The following is a 16,931-nucleotide window of genomic DNA, read 5'->3' on the forward strand; positions in this document are numbered from 1 at the left end:
ATGATGTCAGTCTGTCAGCCTCCCTTTTTCTTCTTTTTTTATTTATTTTTTGCTGCCACCAAGAAGGGTTGAAACCTCCCAAAGGAGTTAACAAAGATAAAGAGTAGAACAGAGGAGAAAATGTTAATGTGAACTAACGTAGTCAAATAAATGCAATGTTAAGTAATAGCTCTTTGTCAAACAAATTGTCAAAGATTTTAAAAATCTGAATATTCAGTATTACCAGATACTATTTATTGATTGCCTGCCAAGATCCACCCCACCTCAACTTCTTCCTTACTGGTAGAATCCTCATGTTTACTCTAGGATAAAATCCAGACTGGTTTAAGACTTAGCTATTACTATTACTCTTCCTGGTAGTTCCATTCTCCTTATCAGTGACTTATTCAGGAGAGGGTATGTCACCAGTTTCTACCCAATGAGAACTGAAGTAAGTCTACTCTTGGTCTCCTGGGAAAGACTTCCTCATTCTAGGAAGGAGACACCAGGAGATATAATCCATTTTTACATGTGGTTATGGTCTTGCTGGGATGTTTAACCTAGAACTGCTCCAGTTGTTTTGTAATCCTGAGGGGAATCAACCTGAGGGCAAAGTAGAAGAATAACATTATTAAGCCATTTAATCAAGTGATCCTGAAAACTGCTCTACCATCGATCCTTTGTTAAATGAGATATGTTCCCAATCTAACTAGTTTCCATTCAGCTCTCTGTTCTTTTTGGCTGAATGCAGGCTGATACACCATATGCACAAAAGAACTTTAGTTCACTGGGTGGCTCAGTCAGTTAAGTGGCCAACTTGGGCTCAGGTCATGATCTCGCGGTTTGTGAGTTCCAACCCTGAGCCAGGTTCTGTGCTGACAGCTCGGAGCCTGGAGCCTGCTTTGTATTCTTGTCTCCCTCTCTCTGCCCATCCCCTGCTCACACTCTGTCTCTATCAAAATAAATAAACATTAAAAAATGAAAAGAATATAACTTTAGTTCACTACTGATGGAAATCAATTGGTTTAATATTTTGACAGGGAAATTTGATGAAAATATAGAAAGATTTTGACCAAGCAAAGCTACTTTAGTAAGAAATCTTAATAATTATATATTAGCTTCAAGTTTATATATGGTAATATGGCTTATAATAATGAAAACTTGCAAAAAATTTATTTCCAGTGACACAATGATTAAATAGTTTTTAGACTATTCAACAATGCCATGCTTCTTTTCATCAAATTTAAAAATATTTAAAAATCAAATAACTCCTTGGTTATACTTATGATTGTATGTGCACATGAGAAAAGTCTTTTACCACGAAGAAAATATGATTTTATTTGACTATGCATATACCTCCCATTAATTTACTTCCAAAAAATGTTTCTGAAACATTTTTTGAGTGTCAACAATGTGCTAGGCATTCTACTAGGTTGCTAGAGATACAGTAGGTCAGTGCAAAATAAGTCATTGGACTCATAAAGATTACATTCTAGAGAAGACAATGACCAAGGAGACAAAGTTGTTTGGGTTTCCTAACAAAGGGGAAAAGTAGGATTGTGTGATGGAAAGTAAATGGGTTGGTGGTTGAAGCCAACATTAGTAGGGTAGTCAAGGAGGCTCTTTCTGAAGAGGGGCATGATGGATGAGAAGTACTGCTCATGCAAAAAAAAAAAAAAAAAAAAAAAAAAAAGAGTAATCAAGGGGTGGGACAGCAAAAACAACAGTTCCAGTGTGAGGAAGAACTCAGTGTGCTTTAGAAGCAGGAACCATGTCAGTGTGGTTGGTGCAGAATGATGGGGATTGGTGAGAATTAGTGTTTCATAGTGTGGAGTGGTAGACAGGATCCCACTCATGAGTAAAGGCTTGTAGGCCACATGAGGAGTTGTGATTTTATTCTAAGAGTCATAGGAAGCCATTAAATTATTTTAATTTGGAAGATGACACAATGTGACTCTTCATTCCCTGGCTACTGTGTACAGAATAGATGATAGGAACACAGAAAACAATTAAGAATCCGTCATCATTTGAGAAAAGGGGACCAAATCAAGCTATATCTTGCAGGCAGGATGAATAGGTTTTCCTAATGGAGTGTATGTTGGTGGTAGTGATTATGAGAGAAATAGCAAAACAAGTGTAAATCTCAAAATAGGTCATTAATTACGTAAGTCTGAAGTTCAAGGATACAGTCCAGGCTGGACAGTGTATCCAGAGGATGGTGTAAAACATAGATTTACTTTTCTCATTTAGTCACCTACAACTCTGCTTGGAGTCTTTCCCTTTCCTAGATTAACACACAAGGATCCATTTTCATTTTTCTCATTGTTCTTTTCACCTCCACTCCAGCCGCCAGGCTTTCTTCTGTTACTCTTCTCCCTCCCCTCCCCCCACAGGTGCCTGATCTATCCTGGAAGGGCTGGATCACATTCTTCAGATTCTGTCTATCACAGTTCTTGGGATGCATTGTGGTGAAATGTGGACAAGACAAATAAACCTTTCTTTTAGCAAAACTCTGGTATAGTGTTGCATTAACAGTTGGCAAGAGGAAGAAAGGGAAGAAAGGGCAAAGAGAGGAAAAATGACCTCCTTAAGTATGATATTCATACAAAGGCGATATGGGAAAATGAACGCATTCATGCACTGCTAGAGGGAGTATAAATTCTTACAACCTTTCTGGAGGGCTTTTTGATTCAGAGATCAAGAGTCATATTGGGGCACCTGGGTGGCTTAGTTGGTTAAGCGTCTGACTTCAGCTCAAGTCATGATCTCACAGTTTGTGAGCTCTGCCCCAAGCTCAGAGCCTGGAACCTGCTTTGGATTCCGTGTCTCCCTCTCTCTCTTCCCCTCCCCCACTCGTGGCTCTGCCTCTCTCTCTCTAAAAAATAAACAAACATAGAAAAAAAGTTGTAAAGCTGTGCTTAGCTTTTTGATCCATAAAGTTAATTTCTACGTTTAGTAATAGGATATTAATAGCAGTGTTCCTTATAATAACGTAAAATAGAAAACAATGAATTATTAACAGTAGGAGATATTGTGTGGACTATTCAAAACCTAAAAATGTTTTCCTGTCATTAACTTTTACATTGTAGAGTGTTTAATTATGTAGAAAAGTGTTAACATATTATTGAGTAGTTATGAAATGGTATATATGTTGTGATTACGTAACATCAACAAGACTGGAAATTTTTATATCAAAATAATAACAGTGGTGTTGGTATTAAGTGACCTCCCTTCTTTCCTCCTTTCTTTCTTTCTTTTCTTCCTTCCTTATTTCTTTTTCTTTCTTATTTTCTACAATATACATATAAGATAGGAAAATCTTAAGGTTAAAAAAAGAATCACTGATACTTGAATGGTGAATCACAAATTGACAGATTGGGAGCTCTATTATAGATAATGACGTGAATGTTAGCAACCATGATTAATACCAAAAAGGGAATTGGCAATGCAAAGAGAGAATTAGACATTCATATTTAGCAAATAACTGTTTTATCTAATGTACCCTCTGAAATATTTGTTGACATATTTAGGTCTCAAATGATTGAAAATGGACATCTGGACTGTGTCAAGGTTCCACTTAGAGTCAAACGTGACTGTGGTCCGTGTGCAGTGGGAATGAAAGAGAACAGCATTCAGATGGAAATGTCTTGGAAGCCCAGAGGAGCCTGTGTCGATTTGCTTTTTCCCTTAGTTCAAGAGAACTCAGAACTTAATGGTCTTAAAAGGCTTCCCTCAGGGCAAAGGTGTTGGCTTCAGTTTTTCCTTCCACTAATCCCTCTGCTTGTAGAAGCTGCAAGTGCACATTGGAAGGTAGAGATAAACCATATGGCGCATTTTGGAGTCCCATGAGATGCACAGCATCACTCTATATGTCCCGCCTCCTCGCCTTTCTTATGCTGCTCTCTTTGCCTATATTGCCCTTTCACTTCTAAATGGTACCAGGTTAAGAAATACTACCATAAACAGTCATTTATTTATAAATTCTAGCCTGGGACAGAAAACAAAAATCTTTATATTCATTCCAAAATATATAACAGTTACCTACCCAGTCTGAGATGTGGGGTGTGCATGACCATTGTATTGACAGAGTCATTGTAAGTTCAGACTGACAGACCACCCACATGCTCTTTGGGTACATAAAGCAGGGTTTAATTCTCTAAAGGGTATACAAGGAAGTCAGCACAGTCATGATAGACATCACAGAGGTCAGCAATATCATTCAGGCCAGATGGAGATTCTAGCTTCTGAAATCCTCACCATTGCGTACATAGTTACAGATGATAAGACCCAAGGGAGAATCTTATCAGTCCTTCTGGGGGAGTTAATAGTCTTTCTCTTTACATCTAGACTTAAATGCATAACACTGGATCAGTTCTCTAAGCAGAGTAGCCTGGGGATGTGCTGAGGACCACTTCTTTGACACCAGAAGCACCTCATTAAGCTCAGCTTTATACTGGAACTCAACAAAGACCAACCAAATGAGAAGAAGCAAAGGCTATTTATTCGGTGCTTGCTACAGCAAGGGAGCCAGCCACGTCACTTGCATTTTGGCAGATACTCAAAGGCAGGCAGAAGAGTGGGGGTGGGAAAGGCTTCAAGTATGCCCTGATTGGAAGCTGTGGGCATGAAGAAGCTGTAGGCAGGTTGGGGACAAATACAAGGAGAATTGTCCATCATTAATCAAATTGTCATTTGGGGACAATTGTTACTGGGGTTATTGTCTGGCTTCCTGGGCTATCAGTAGAGAGAGATAGCAGTGTGACTTTACACAGGTGTAACTTATAGCAGGCTGACTTCCTGGGCTGGTTGATTTGATAGGTTGTTGCAGGTTGTAGGTCAGAGTTCTGTTTTTATATATGGTCTGGTCATTGTTAATGTATATAACACCGAATATAATCATAGGAGTCAGTACACCACAATACAGTAAACTTAAGCATGAATTGTCCCTATTCACCATATTTGTACATGCAACCTGCTGCTTCCTGATCCAAGTATATTCTTTTTTTTAATGTTTATGTATCTTAGAGAGAGAGAGAGAGAGAGAGAGAGAGAGCAAGTAGGGGAGGGGCAGAGAGACAGGGAGACACAGAATCCAAAGCAGGCTCTAGGCAAATGAGCTGTCAGCACAGAGCCCTATGTGGGGCTCGAACTCACGAGTCATGAGATCTTGACCTGAGTTGGACACTTAACCAACTGAGACACCCAGGTACCCAATGATCCAAGTATATTCTTAAACTTAGTACCGCAGAACCAGGAGAGAGGTCACTTTCCCAGAAGCCTCTGGGAGTCATGCTAACAAATCCTTGGATCAGCTATAAAGGTTATCCTGCAGTTGGAAAAATAATATGGGCAGGAAATGGAAGGCAAATTAAAATGATGACTGATTTTTCTCACAAAATACCTTCATAGTCATCATGTTTTATCCACACCCCTTAATGCAACCACTGTGTGAACCTTTGAAACAGCTCTCTACTATTATTCTCTCTTGGATTTAAGTGATTAAGACTGTGTCATCCTGATAAAGCTATTCATGGAGCTATAGTGGTAAGTGGGCAACTTGCTAAAGGACTTGATGATGATATATCCTGACAATTAAATTGCCCTTGGACAGGATGCCACACGCAGGCATTCAGAGACTCTTTCTGGGAGTTGTGGAGGTACTGCTACACATGGGAGTTTAGATAAGGAAGCAAAAGACACTGAAAAGTAAACGAACCAGTCATTCCCCACTGGGTTTCATTTGAGCAGGCAGAGAGATTGACTGTCAATGACTGAACTGATTTTTATACATACATTTCAAAATGTAGCACTTCAGTGGCTCCCAACAATGAGTATTAAGTAATAATAACTAAGTGATAATAACAAAACTCTGGCAGTGCTCTGTTACCATTCATTTAGAAACATTTTTGCTTTACCAGAGGTGGTATTGTTTAAATTTCTCCCCCGCCTCCAGCTGCCTGAGCCATTGTGTGAGTCTCATGTTTCTAGTAATTTCAAATAAGATTGAAAAATGAGAACTAATTTCAACTTAGTCTAATTAAATAAGTGTTCATGGCATACCTTGTTCTCAACATTGTCATCTCACATGATGTCAAAAGGTGACATTCCATTCCTGATCTTGAAAAACAGGGAAGCACAAGTTAAAGAATATGTTGAAAAAGCTTCATAAGAACCACTAGTAAAATTAAAAATACAATATATACTTTGGGGCACCTATGGGAAAAAATTGAATAAATACTTTTGAAGTCAATGAGGATAATAGTAAATAAAGCATGGTCCATAGACAGAGATAAAAAGAAAGCAAGAAAACATTGAAAAGAAAGAAAAAGATAATGTAACTTGACAAAAACTAAGTTATGGCAACCAAGGAAAATGGTTTAAACTTCCTTTTTGAAAAGCAAAGATCGACTATATTCTATCTATTAGTGAACTCCCTCCTAAGTAATGCTATATGACTTAAGAATAAAAAGGTAAGCCAAGATGTACCAGGAAAACACAAATAACCTAAGAGTATATGTTGCAGTATTAATATCAAACAAGTGTAACTCAAAGTCAAAAGAATTAAAATGAAACAAAGGACATAGCTTTACATTGGAGAAAAGAGCAATCAAAATGTCCTATTAGCAAAGATTATAAGAACTAGGCTCACTGGACATTATAAATGAGGAACCTCTTTTCTGCTCACTTCTTATGTCATTCATAAGGGGGTAATCTGATAGCATTCACCTCACTTTCTTCCCAACCCATGTGCTGCTCACTAGAGACATTTTTTTTGTACCTGCAGATCTCATTCATCATCTCTAGGGATTTTTTTTTAAATAGTTAACTTTCTGATAGAAGCAAAGATAAAGAGTTTCACAGACAAAAGACTAAAGGAGTTCGTGACCACTAAACCAGCCCTGCAAGAAATATTAAAGGGGACTCTTTCAACAGAAAGTAAAGACCAAAATTGATAAAGATGAGAAAGGAAAAGAGAAAATCTCCAGAAATAACAACAAAACAAGTAATAAAATGGCACTATATACATATCTATCAATAATTACTCTGGATGTAAATAGACTAAATGGTCCAATCAAAAGATATAAGGTGTCAGAATGAGTTAAAAAATGGAAAATGAGTTAAAAAATAAAAAAAAAAACAACAACAACAAAACAAGAACCATCTATATATTGCCTACAAAAGACTCATTTTAGACCTAAAGACACCTGAAGATTCAAAGTGAGGGAATGAAGAAACATTTATCATGCATCAAAGGAAAGCCGGAGTAGCAATCTTAATATCAGACAAACTAGATTTTAAACCAGACTGTAACAAGAAATGAAGAAGGCCAGTAATAAAGGGGACTATCCAACAAGAAGATCTAACAATTGTAGATATTTATGCACCCAACATGAGACCACGCAAATATGTAAAACAATAACATAGAGGAACTCATTGATAATAAGCAGAGGACTTTAACACCCCACTTATATCAATGGATAGATCATCTAAGTGGAAAATCAACAAGGAAACAATGGCTTTGAATGACACACTGGACCAGATGAACTTAACATATATAGTCAGAACATTCCATCTTAAAGCAGCAGAGTACACATTATGTTCAAGTCACATGGGACATTCTCCACAGTAGATTACATACTAGGTCACAAATCAGGCCTCAACAAGTACAAAAAGACTGAGATCATACTATGCATATTTTATGACTACAACTCTATGATACTTGAAGTCAACCACAAGAAAAAATTTGGAAAGACCACAAATACATGGATGTTAAACAACATGCTACTGAACAATGAATGGGCCAACCAGGAAATCAAGGAAGAAATTAAAAAATACATGGAAATGAATGAAAATGAAATCAAAACTGTCCAAAACCTTTGGGATGCAGCAAAAGCAGTCATAAGAGGGAACTGTATAACAATGCTGGTCTACCTCAAGAAGCAAGAAAAAAATCTCAAATGAACAACCTAGCCTTAAATCTAAAGGAGCTAGAAAAGAAACAACAAAAGAAGCCTGAAGTCAGCCAAAGAAGGGAAAGAGTAAAGGTTAGATCAGAAATAAATGATATAAAAACTAAAAGAACAATAGAACAGATCAATGAAACCAGAAGCTGGTTCTTTGAAAAAACTAATAAAATTGATAGACTCCTAGCCAGATTTTTTGATAAAAGAAAAGAGAAAGGACCCAAATAAATAAAATCACTTATGAGAGAGAAGAAATAACAATCAACACCACAAAAGTAAAATTATAAGACAATATTATGAAAAACTATATGTCAACAAATTGGACAACCTGGAAGAAATGGATAAATTCCTAGAGACATAAACGACCAAAACTGAAACAGGAAGAAATAGAAAACTTGAACAGACCGATAACCAGCAAAGAGATTGAATCAGTGATTGAAAATCTCCCAACAAACCAAAGTTCAGGGCCAGATGGCTTCACAGATGAATTCCACCAAACATTTGAAGAAGAGTTAAAACCTGTCTTTCTGAAACTATTAAAAAAAAAAAGAAATGGAAGGAAAACTTCCAAATTCATTCTATGAGGCCAGTACTGTCCCCATACCAAAACTAAATAAAGACTCCACTGAAAAGAGAACTACAGGCCAATATCCCTGATGAACACAGAATGCAAGAATTCTCAATAAAATACTAGCAAACCAACACTACATTATAAGAATTATTCACCACGATCAAGTGGGATTTATTCCTGGGCTGCAAGAGTGGTTCAATATTCACAAATCAATCGATGTGATATACCACATTATGAAAGAAAGGATAAGAATCATATGATTCTTTCAATAGATGCAGAAAAAAGCATTTGACAAAGTACAACATCCATTCATGATAAAAGCCCTCAACAAAGTAGGGTTAGAGGGAAGATACCTCAACATAATGAAGGCCATAAAAACACACACACACACACACACACACACACACACACACACACACACACACGTATATCATCCTCAATGGGGTAAAACTGAGAGCCATTCCCCTAAGGTCTGGAACCAGAGTGTCCACTCTCATCACTTTTATGTAATATAGTACTGGACACCCTAGCCTCAGCAATCAGACAACGCAAAGAAATAAAAGGCATCCAAATCAGCAAGGAAGAAGTCAAACTTCCATTATTTGCAGATAACATGATACTGTATACACTTTACATAGAAAACCTGAAAGACTCCATCAAAAAAATTTGCTAGAACTGACACACGAATTCAGTAAAGTCACAGGATATAAAATCAATGTGCAGAAATCTGTTGCATTTCTATACACTAATAATGAAGCAGGAGAAAGAAATCAAGGAATCAATCCCATTTATAATTGCACCAAAAACCTTAAGATACATAGGAATAAACCTAACCAAAGAGGTTAAAGATCTGTACTCTGAAAACTGAAACGCTGATGAAAGAGATTGAAGATGACACAAAGAAATGGAAAGACATTCCATGCTCATGGATCAGAAGAACATATATTGTTAAAATGTCTGTATTTCCCAAAGCAGTCTATACATTTAATGCAATTTCTATCAAAATACCAATAGCATTTTTTCATAGAGCTAGAACACACAATTCTAAAATTCCTATGGAACCACAAAAGACCCCAAATAGCCAGAGCAATCTTGAAAAAGTGTACTTTCCTTTTCTCTTCTTTGGCTCCAGCCAGCAAGAGACAAGAGGCCCCCGCTTTCCGCATCTTAGAATTCTAGATGGTGTTTAGTTAGACTTGGGATCTCGTTGCTTGGGTATCTCTCTTCCATCTTCCAAATCCATCTCTGCAGCAACTGACATACATAGGACCTGGAGGTACCATGTAGTGGATGCCACAATCCTTCGGAGGCAGTGAGGTCGCTTGTGTTCTGGCACTCTGATGATGAGGAAGTAAAAGGGCAAGCCCGAGAGGGCAATGCCAATGCCGATGAGGGAGTTGATGGTATCACTGTAAAGCGGTACGGCCACCAGGAAGATGGTGCAGAGGCAGAAGACAATGGGAAAGAAAAGACTGAGCCTGAGGGGACGAGGCCGATTAGGCTCCTTCCAGCGCAGATAAAGCTGACCGACGATAGAGAGCCCCACGCAAGAGGGGCTTTTTCAAGATTGCTTTTTCAATCTTGAAAAAGAGGCATCGCAATTCCAGATTTCAAGTTCTATTACAAAGCTGTAGCAATCAATATTATGATTCTGGCACAAAGATAGACACATAGATCAACAGAACAGAATGGAAGACCCAGAAACGAACCCACAACTATATGGTCAACTAATCTCCAACAAAGGAGGAAAGAATAGGCAATGGGGAAAAGACAGTCTCTTCAACAAATGTTGCTGGGAAAACTGGACAGCAACATGCAAAAGAATGTTGCTTTTGTAACATTACTTTCTTACGCCATACACAAAAATAAACTCAAAATGGAGTAAAGACTTAAATATGAGACCTGAAACCATAAAAATGCTAGAAGAGAGCACAGGCAGTAATTTCTGTGGCATTGGCTACTGCATCATTTTTCTAAATATGTTTCCTTAGGCAAGGGAAATAAAGGCAAAAATAAACTATTGGGACTTCATCAAAATAAAAAGCTTCTAGGCAGCAACGGAATCAATCAACAAAACTAAAAGGCAACCTATGCAATTGGAGAAGATATTTGCAAATGACATATCTGATGAAGGGTTAGTATCCAAAATATATAAAGAACTTATCAAACTCAACACCCAAAAAACAAATAATCCAGTTAAAAAAATGGGCTGAAGACATGGTGGGGAGGGGGGGCACCCGGGTGGCTCAGTAGGTTAAGCGTCCGACTTCAGCTCAGGTCATGATCTCACAGTCCGTGAGTTTGAGCCCCATGTCAGGCTCTGTGCTGACAGCTCAGAGCCTGGAGCCAGATTTGGATGCTGTGTCTCCCTCTCTCTCTGCCCCTCCCCTACTCATGCTCTGTCTCTCTCTGTCTCTCAAAAATGAATAAATGTTAAAAAAATTTTTTTTAAATGGGCAGAAGACATGAATAGATGTTTTTCCAAAGAAGAAATACAGATGGACAACAGTCACATGAAAAGATGCTCAACATCACTCATCAGAGAAAGAAATAAAAACTACAATGATATAACACCTCACACCTGTCAGAATAGTCAAAAGTAACAACAGATAACAACACGTGTTGGCGAGGATGCGGAGAAAAGGGAACCCTCTTACACTGTTGGTGGGAATGCAAACTGGTACAGCCACTCTGGAAAATAGTATGGAAGTTCCTCAAAAAGTTAAAAGTAGAACTAACCTACAATGCAGCAATTTCGCTACTAGGTATTTACCCAAAGGATACAAAAATACCAATTTGAAGGGATACATGCACCCTGATGTTTATAGTAGCATTAGCAACAGTAGCCAAATTATGGAAAGAGCCCAAATGTCCATCCACTGATGAATTGATAAAGTATATATATACATATATATATGTGTATGTATATATATGTATATATATATTTCTTATGTATAATAAGTGGAATATATATATATATTCCACTGTGTACACACACACACACCCACACACACACACACACACACACACACACTGGAATATTGGCCATAAAAAAGAATGAAATCTTGCCATTTGCAACAATGTGGATGGAGCTAATGAGTATTACGCTAAGCTAAATAAGTCAGTGAGAGAAAAACAAATATCATATGATTTCACTCATATGAATTATCTGAAACAAAACAAATGAACATAGGGAGAGAGAGGAAAACCAAGATACAGACTCTTAACTATAGGGAACAAGCTGATGGTTACCAGAAGGGAATTGGGTAGAAGAACGGATAAAATAATGATGGAGATTAAGGAGGGCACTTGGGTTGAGCACTAGGTATTGTATGTTAAGTATTGAATTCTACACCTGAAACTAATATTACACTGTATGTCAATTGGAATTTAAATAAAAACTTAAAAAAAGTAGTACTTTCTGAAATATCACTTATTTTAGTTTTCTATAACTTTAGTTTTCATAACAAATGACCACAAATTTAATAGCTTAAAACATTAGCTCATAGTTCTATAGGCCAGAAGTGGGGCAGGCTTCACTGAGTTCTGTAATTAGGGTCTCACAAGGCTAAGATCAAGGTGTCAGCTGGGCTGGGCTCTTATCTGAAGTCTCTATGGAAGAAATCATTTCCAAGCTCATTCTGATTATTGGAAGAGTTCATCTCCCCACAATTATATGCCCGGGGTCTCCATTTTCCTACTAGCTGTCAGGGGCACACCACTCTTAGAGCTCCTTGAAGCCACTCTCATCCTTCACACAGCCCCTCCATCTTCAAAGCTAGCAACAGCACCTTGCACTCTTCTGTGTTTGTTGTTGTTGTTTTGTTTTTGGCTTTTTAAGTTTTTACTTTAATTCCAGTTAACATACAATGTTATAGTAGTTTCAGGTGTACGATATAGTAGACGCCTTCTGTTTTAGATCCACCATCAGACAGAAAACTGATGAAAGAGATTTCTCTTCTGCCATCAGACAGAAAACTCTCTGCTTTCAAAGGGCTCATGTGATTAGATTAGGCCCACCCAGATAATCTCCCTGTCAATTAACTCAAAATCAACTGACTAGTACTCTTAATTGCATCTGCAAAATCTCATTTGTCGTGTAATGTAACATAATCACAGGTGTAATATTGCATTCATCATATTCATACTCCCTTAGATGAGGGCAGGCATGTTGGTGGGGGTTATGGATTTTAGGATTCTGCCTACCACATTGCTCATAGGCTTCTCTCCACTTACTGCCACGTGAATCTTAAAGGTTCAGCAGCCTTTACAACTATTTTGGAGTCTCTTAATTTTACCAAAATTTGTATTTTGTTTTCCACATTTTTGTGGCTTTCAGATTTCTATGCTGAACAGGGGAAACTGCTGACCAATGCACCCATGATCATGTTAAAAGTTTCTCTGACCATTTTTGACAGTGATCTATCCCTTAATCAGGTTGTTTTATGATTCCAAGATTTTTTTCTTTGGAATTTCTGTTCAGAATCATCTCAGAGGCTGCATCTAATAATTCACATATTTGAGTTGGGGGGGGGGTGATTGTAGTGGGGGATCTAAATCTGTTCTTTGTTGGTTTTGCTCATCCTAATTTCCTTCTATGTTTACCAATAACATGAGCTCACATTTATTTAATTAGTCTGGGGGAACCTGAGAGTGTGATTTGAGGATATTTGCTTGGGAGAGGATTTGTATTTTCATAGTCCCCATCAGTTGTTGCTTCAAAGGCCCCAGGCTTAATGCAGGAGGTTTGATATGAGCTTTCCAGCCTTGCCAGAGGTCCAAAGCTTAGTCACTAGATGATAGTTCTGATCCTAGTTTTAGCTTCAGGGAATACATATATTTTGAATTTATTTCTCCCCGATCTTGTTTCAATTCATCTGTTTTCTCTTTCTTCCTCCCTTCTTACCTCTCTTCCACCCTGTCTGGGACCCTTCCTTACTTCCTTTCTCCCATGCCTAGATTATGCTGATAAATGCAAAGGAGCAAATGCATGGGACACAATAGTAGCCCCCACTGTACTTGGCACTGGTCAGTGTAAAACATTGTGCTCTTTTCTGAGAAGCAGTTTTTAAGGAGACCATGATCAAAGTGATACACATCCAGAGCCTCAACCAAAACAAACATGAAAAATATGTAGGTTTGTTTATTTTGTTTACCTGGGAACAGAGAAGGCATGTTAGCTGTCTTCAGATATCTGAAAGGATCTTTCACAAGAGAGAAATAAAGCTTATCTTTTATCTTCCAGAAGCAGGACCAATAGGTGCATCTATCAAGAAGGTTCATGTTAGTGCAACATAAGATGGAACTTACGATTATATTTCTACAGAATTGGGACAGGCTGCCTTTGTGAGGGGAGAGCTCTCTCCTCTGGGCTCGTGTAGAGGTCAGATAAGTCTCCTCAGTAGTATTTTAGAGGCCAGGAGTACACTTCTTTGGCCAAGATGCTGTGCCCAATAAACTTCACTGTCCCAGGGAGCCAGATTCTAGGCTTGTTTATTCCATGACTTATAAATTTAGATACAAACTAAGGAATTAGAGCCATCTGGAAAAAACACACATTTATCTCACATTCCGACTACAATGGAAGGAAATTTTGTGTCACAGTATTGAAGAAACGTCCAATTGGTGAATCAGAGTAATCATTAATATTTTTTACTTCCAAAATAGTCCTCCTTGTAATGTGCCAAGAAAAAAAAGGCAATTAATTTTTACACAAAATATTCTTCTCATGCATATCTACACTGGGAGAAAATATGATGCATTTTTCAGTAATAATAAGGTTCAGTCAGAAATAGAAATTTAGTTCATTTTAACCTAAATAGAATAGACACTGGTAAATGAGAATAGATGACACAGTATGAGCTATATAATTACATTTAAAATACATTTCAGGGTAGTTTCCTTTAATATTAAAACTGTAATTCTTGACAGAAATGAATTTTTGAATATTTTTGTAAAGGATATTGAGATCTTGGTATTTTTGTTCTTAGAATTTTATATGAATATAAAATCACACTTGTTCTAAAATCATCACTTTAGGGAAAACAATACATTTAACCTTTCACTGTGGAATAAAAGCTGATGTTGAAATGTTTTAGAAATCCAGGTACCCTTTTTATTCTCTGGATTCTAGAGTGACAAGAGAGCTCTGAGGAAGAAAGACTCAACTCCTATAGTCTTGTTCGGGACAATGGACACACCCCAAAGGGATGGGGTTATTCTGAGAAAGGAAAAATCAATCCAGACACAGAGAGGATGAGAGCAAAAGAAAGGTAAAATATGAGCCAGATGTTCTTCAGGACAAGAATGAAATTTGATCCCAAGTGACAGGCAAAGGGATGAGAGACCCAAACTATTTGACTGTATTTTATGAAAGCTTTAGGACTATGGAATTGTATAATTTCAGAGGAAATTAACAAGGGAAGAATTTTGGAAACATACTGCTAAACCAACATACAAACAACTTAATGCCTTAAGTAGAAAAGTCATGACATATCCACAGGAGACAAAAATTACAGAGGTAAAGCCTAGCCAAGGACATAATCCTGTAATCCTACTAGAGACCAGGATCCTGCAAACAGAAGGAAAAAAAAAAAAAAATATATATATATATATATATATATATATATATATATATACATATATATATATATATATACATAATATATGTATAGTGTCTGTAGAAGAATAATAATGAGAACATTCCTTGGAGTCTAAAGATAAGAATATAAGACTGGCTTTGCCTCTAAATAGATGTGTAATTCAGTTTATTCATCTTAGAAATAGAAATGACAATATGCATCCCACATAATTTTTCAAGGGCCAAGTAAGAGAGTGTATGCAAAAATATTTAATAAAGTGATATATGGATGGGATCTCTTATTATTACTGTCTACAGTGGGTATCTGTTGTTTTTGCCTACCAGGCATGCTTTCCCATTAATTTGGGAATAGCGATCTGTTTTTCCCTTTAGTCCAATCCCGTACTTTCAGTGTAGATTAGTCAGAGAGGGCAGACCTCCCCCTGGAGGGGAGCCTATGACACAGATGAAGCTGGGGAGTATATTACATCAACCCTGGGCCTTGCCCTGGTGATTTCAGAACAATCACATGAGTCAAGTCAAGCCAATAAGCATTTAAGACTTCTGTTAGAGCTGGAGGAAAGGGAAGCACTTTATGTTGTAAGAGAGTGGGGGAGCAATGTAAGTTGGTGGCCATTTGGGGAAAGCTTGCCTGAGAATGAGCTAACCCAAGAGGGAAAACAGAACCAAGAAATAGTGAAAAAACATTCTGAGATATCATCAACCCCTAGGATTCAGATGTGCTTGAAACCAGAATTGCCCCTGGAGTTTCCAGTTGCGTGAGTACATAAATTCCTCTTTCTGTCCTAACTAGTTTGATTTGGTTTTCTGTCATTTGTCATCAAAACTGTACTAGCTGAGTCCCTATAATTAGGGAAACTTTAACTAGAAATTATTAGTGTTACCTGGAAAAGCTCCACACCTAATTTACACTAACGCAATTACAGTTGACCCTTAGACAATGGGGAGGGGGTTAGGGTTAGACCCCCTTGATTGCCTCTGTCATGAATCCTGTGAAGACATGAATAACATCTGGACAGTTTTCTCCAGCAGGAATTTATTGTTTAGGGCTTGATGTCTTACATGGCATTTTCTTGTAACAATAATGGCATTTTCAATGGTGTAGACTTTCCAGACTTTCTTGATGTTCTTGGGGTCCTGTTTCATAGCATTGACTCCTCTTCCTATAGAGTACTGTATGTAATGAGACTTAAAGGTCCTTTGGATACCCTGATCTAGAGTGAATTAGAGACGATGTGTTTGAGGGCAGGTAAACCACTTTGACACCTTCAGTGTTGAACTCCTGGGATTCTGGGTCGCCAAGGGCATTGTCCAGTATCAAAAGAACTTTAAAAGGCAGTCCCTTACTGGTAAGGTACTTCCTGACTTCAGGGACAAAGCATCACAATGGAACTTATTTAGAAAAAAGGGTTCTTGTTGTCTGGGCCTTCTTTTTGTACAACCAAAAGACTGGAAGCTGGTGTTTATATTTTCTCTTCAAGGCTCAGGGGTTAGCAGCCTTATAGATTAGGACAGTCCTGATCATAAACCCGACTGCATTTACAGAAAACTGTAGAGTCAGCCTCTCCTGTCCAGCCTTAAATCCTGGTGCTAGCTTCTCTTCCTTACTAGTACATTTGTCCATTTTTCCCCCAGAATAGGGCACTTTCTTCTGCATTAGAAATCTGTTTAAGCAGATCTGCTTCCTCCTCAATGATTTTCTTTATGGTGTCTGGGAACTTGTTTGTGGCCTCTTGGTTGGCAGAAGCTTCCTTTCCTGGTACCTTGACATTTTTTAAATCCAAACCTTTTATTTTAAAGATTTTATTTTTGAAGT

General features: G+C 37.7%; 2 long non-coding RNA genes across 2 annotated transcripts in view; one reads left to right on the plus strand and one right to left on the minus strand.

The window, feature by feature from the left end:
* Nucleotides 1–14,781, plus strand: part of LOC132663644 (uncharacterized) — a 42,277-nt gene extending 27,496 nt beyond the window's left edge. Inside the window, exon 3 of the long non-coding RNA XR_009603182.2 lies at nucleotides 14,648–14,781. This is a non-coding gene — a long non-coding RNA (uncharacterized LOC132663644). The remainder of the gene's footprint in view (nucleotides 1–14,647) is intronic.
* On the minus strand, nucleotides 254–13,776 carry LOC132663646 (uncharacterized). The gene is made up of 3 exons (XR_009603184.2): nucleotides 13,671–13,776; nucleotides 6,040–6,096; nucleotides 254–582 (listed from the first exon to the last, which is right to left on the minus strand). It is a non-coding gene; the product is annotated as an uncharacterized LOC132663646 (long non-coding RNA).
* Nucleotides 14,782–16,931: the final 2,150 nt, after the last annotated feature.

Source organism: Panthera onca, chromosome D4 (genome assembly GCF_046562875.1).
Source record: "Panthera onca isolate mPanOnc1 chromosome D4, mPanOnc1 haplotype 2, whole genome shotgun sequence".
NCBI lineage: Eukaryota > Metazoa > Chordata > Mammalia > Carnivora > Felidae > Panthera > Panthera onca.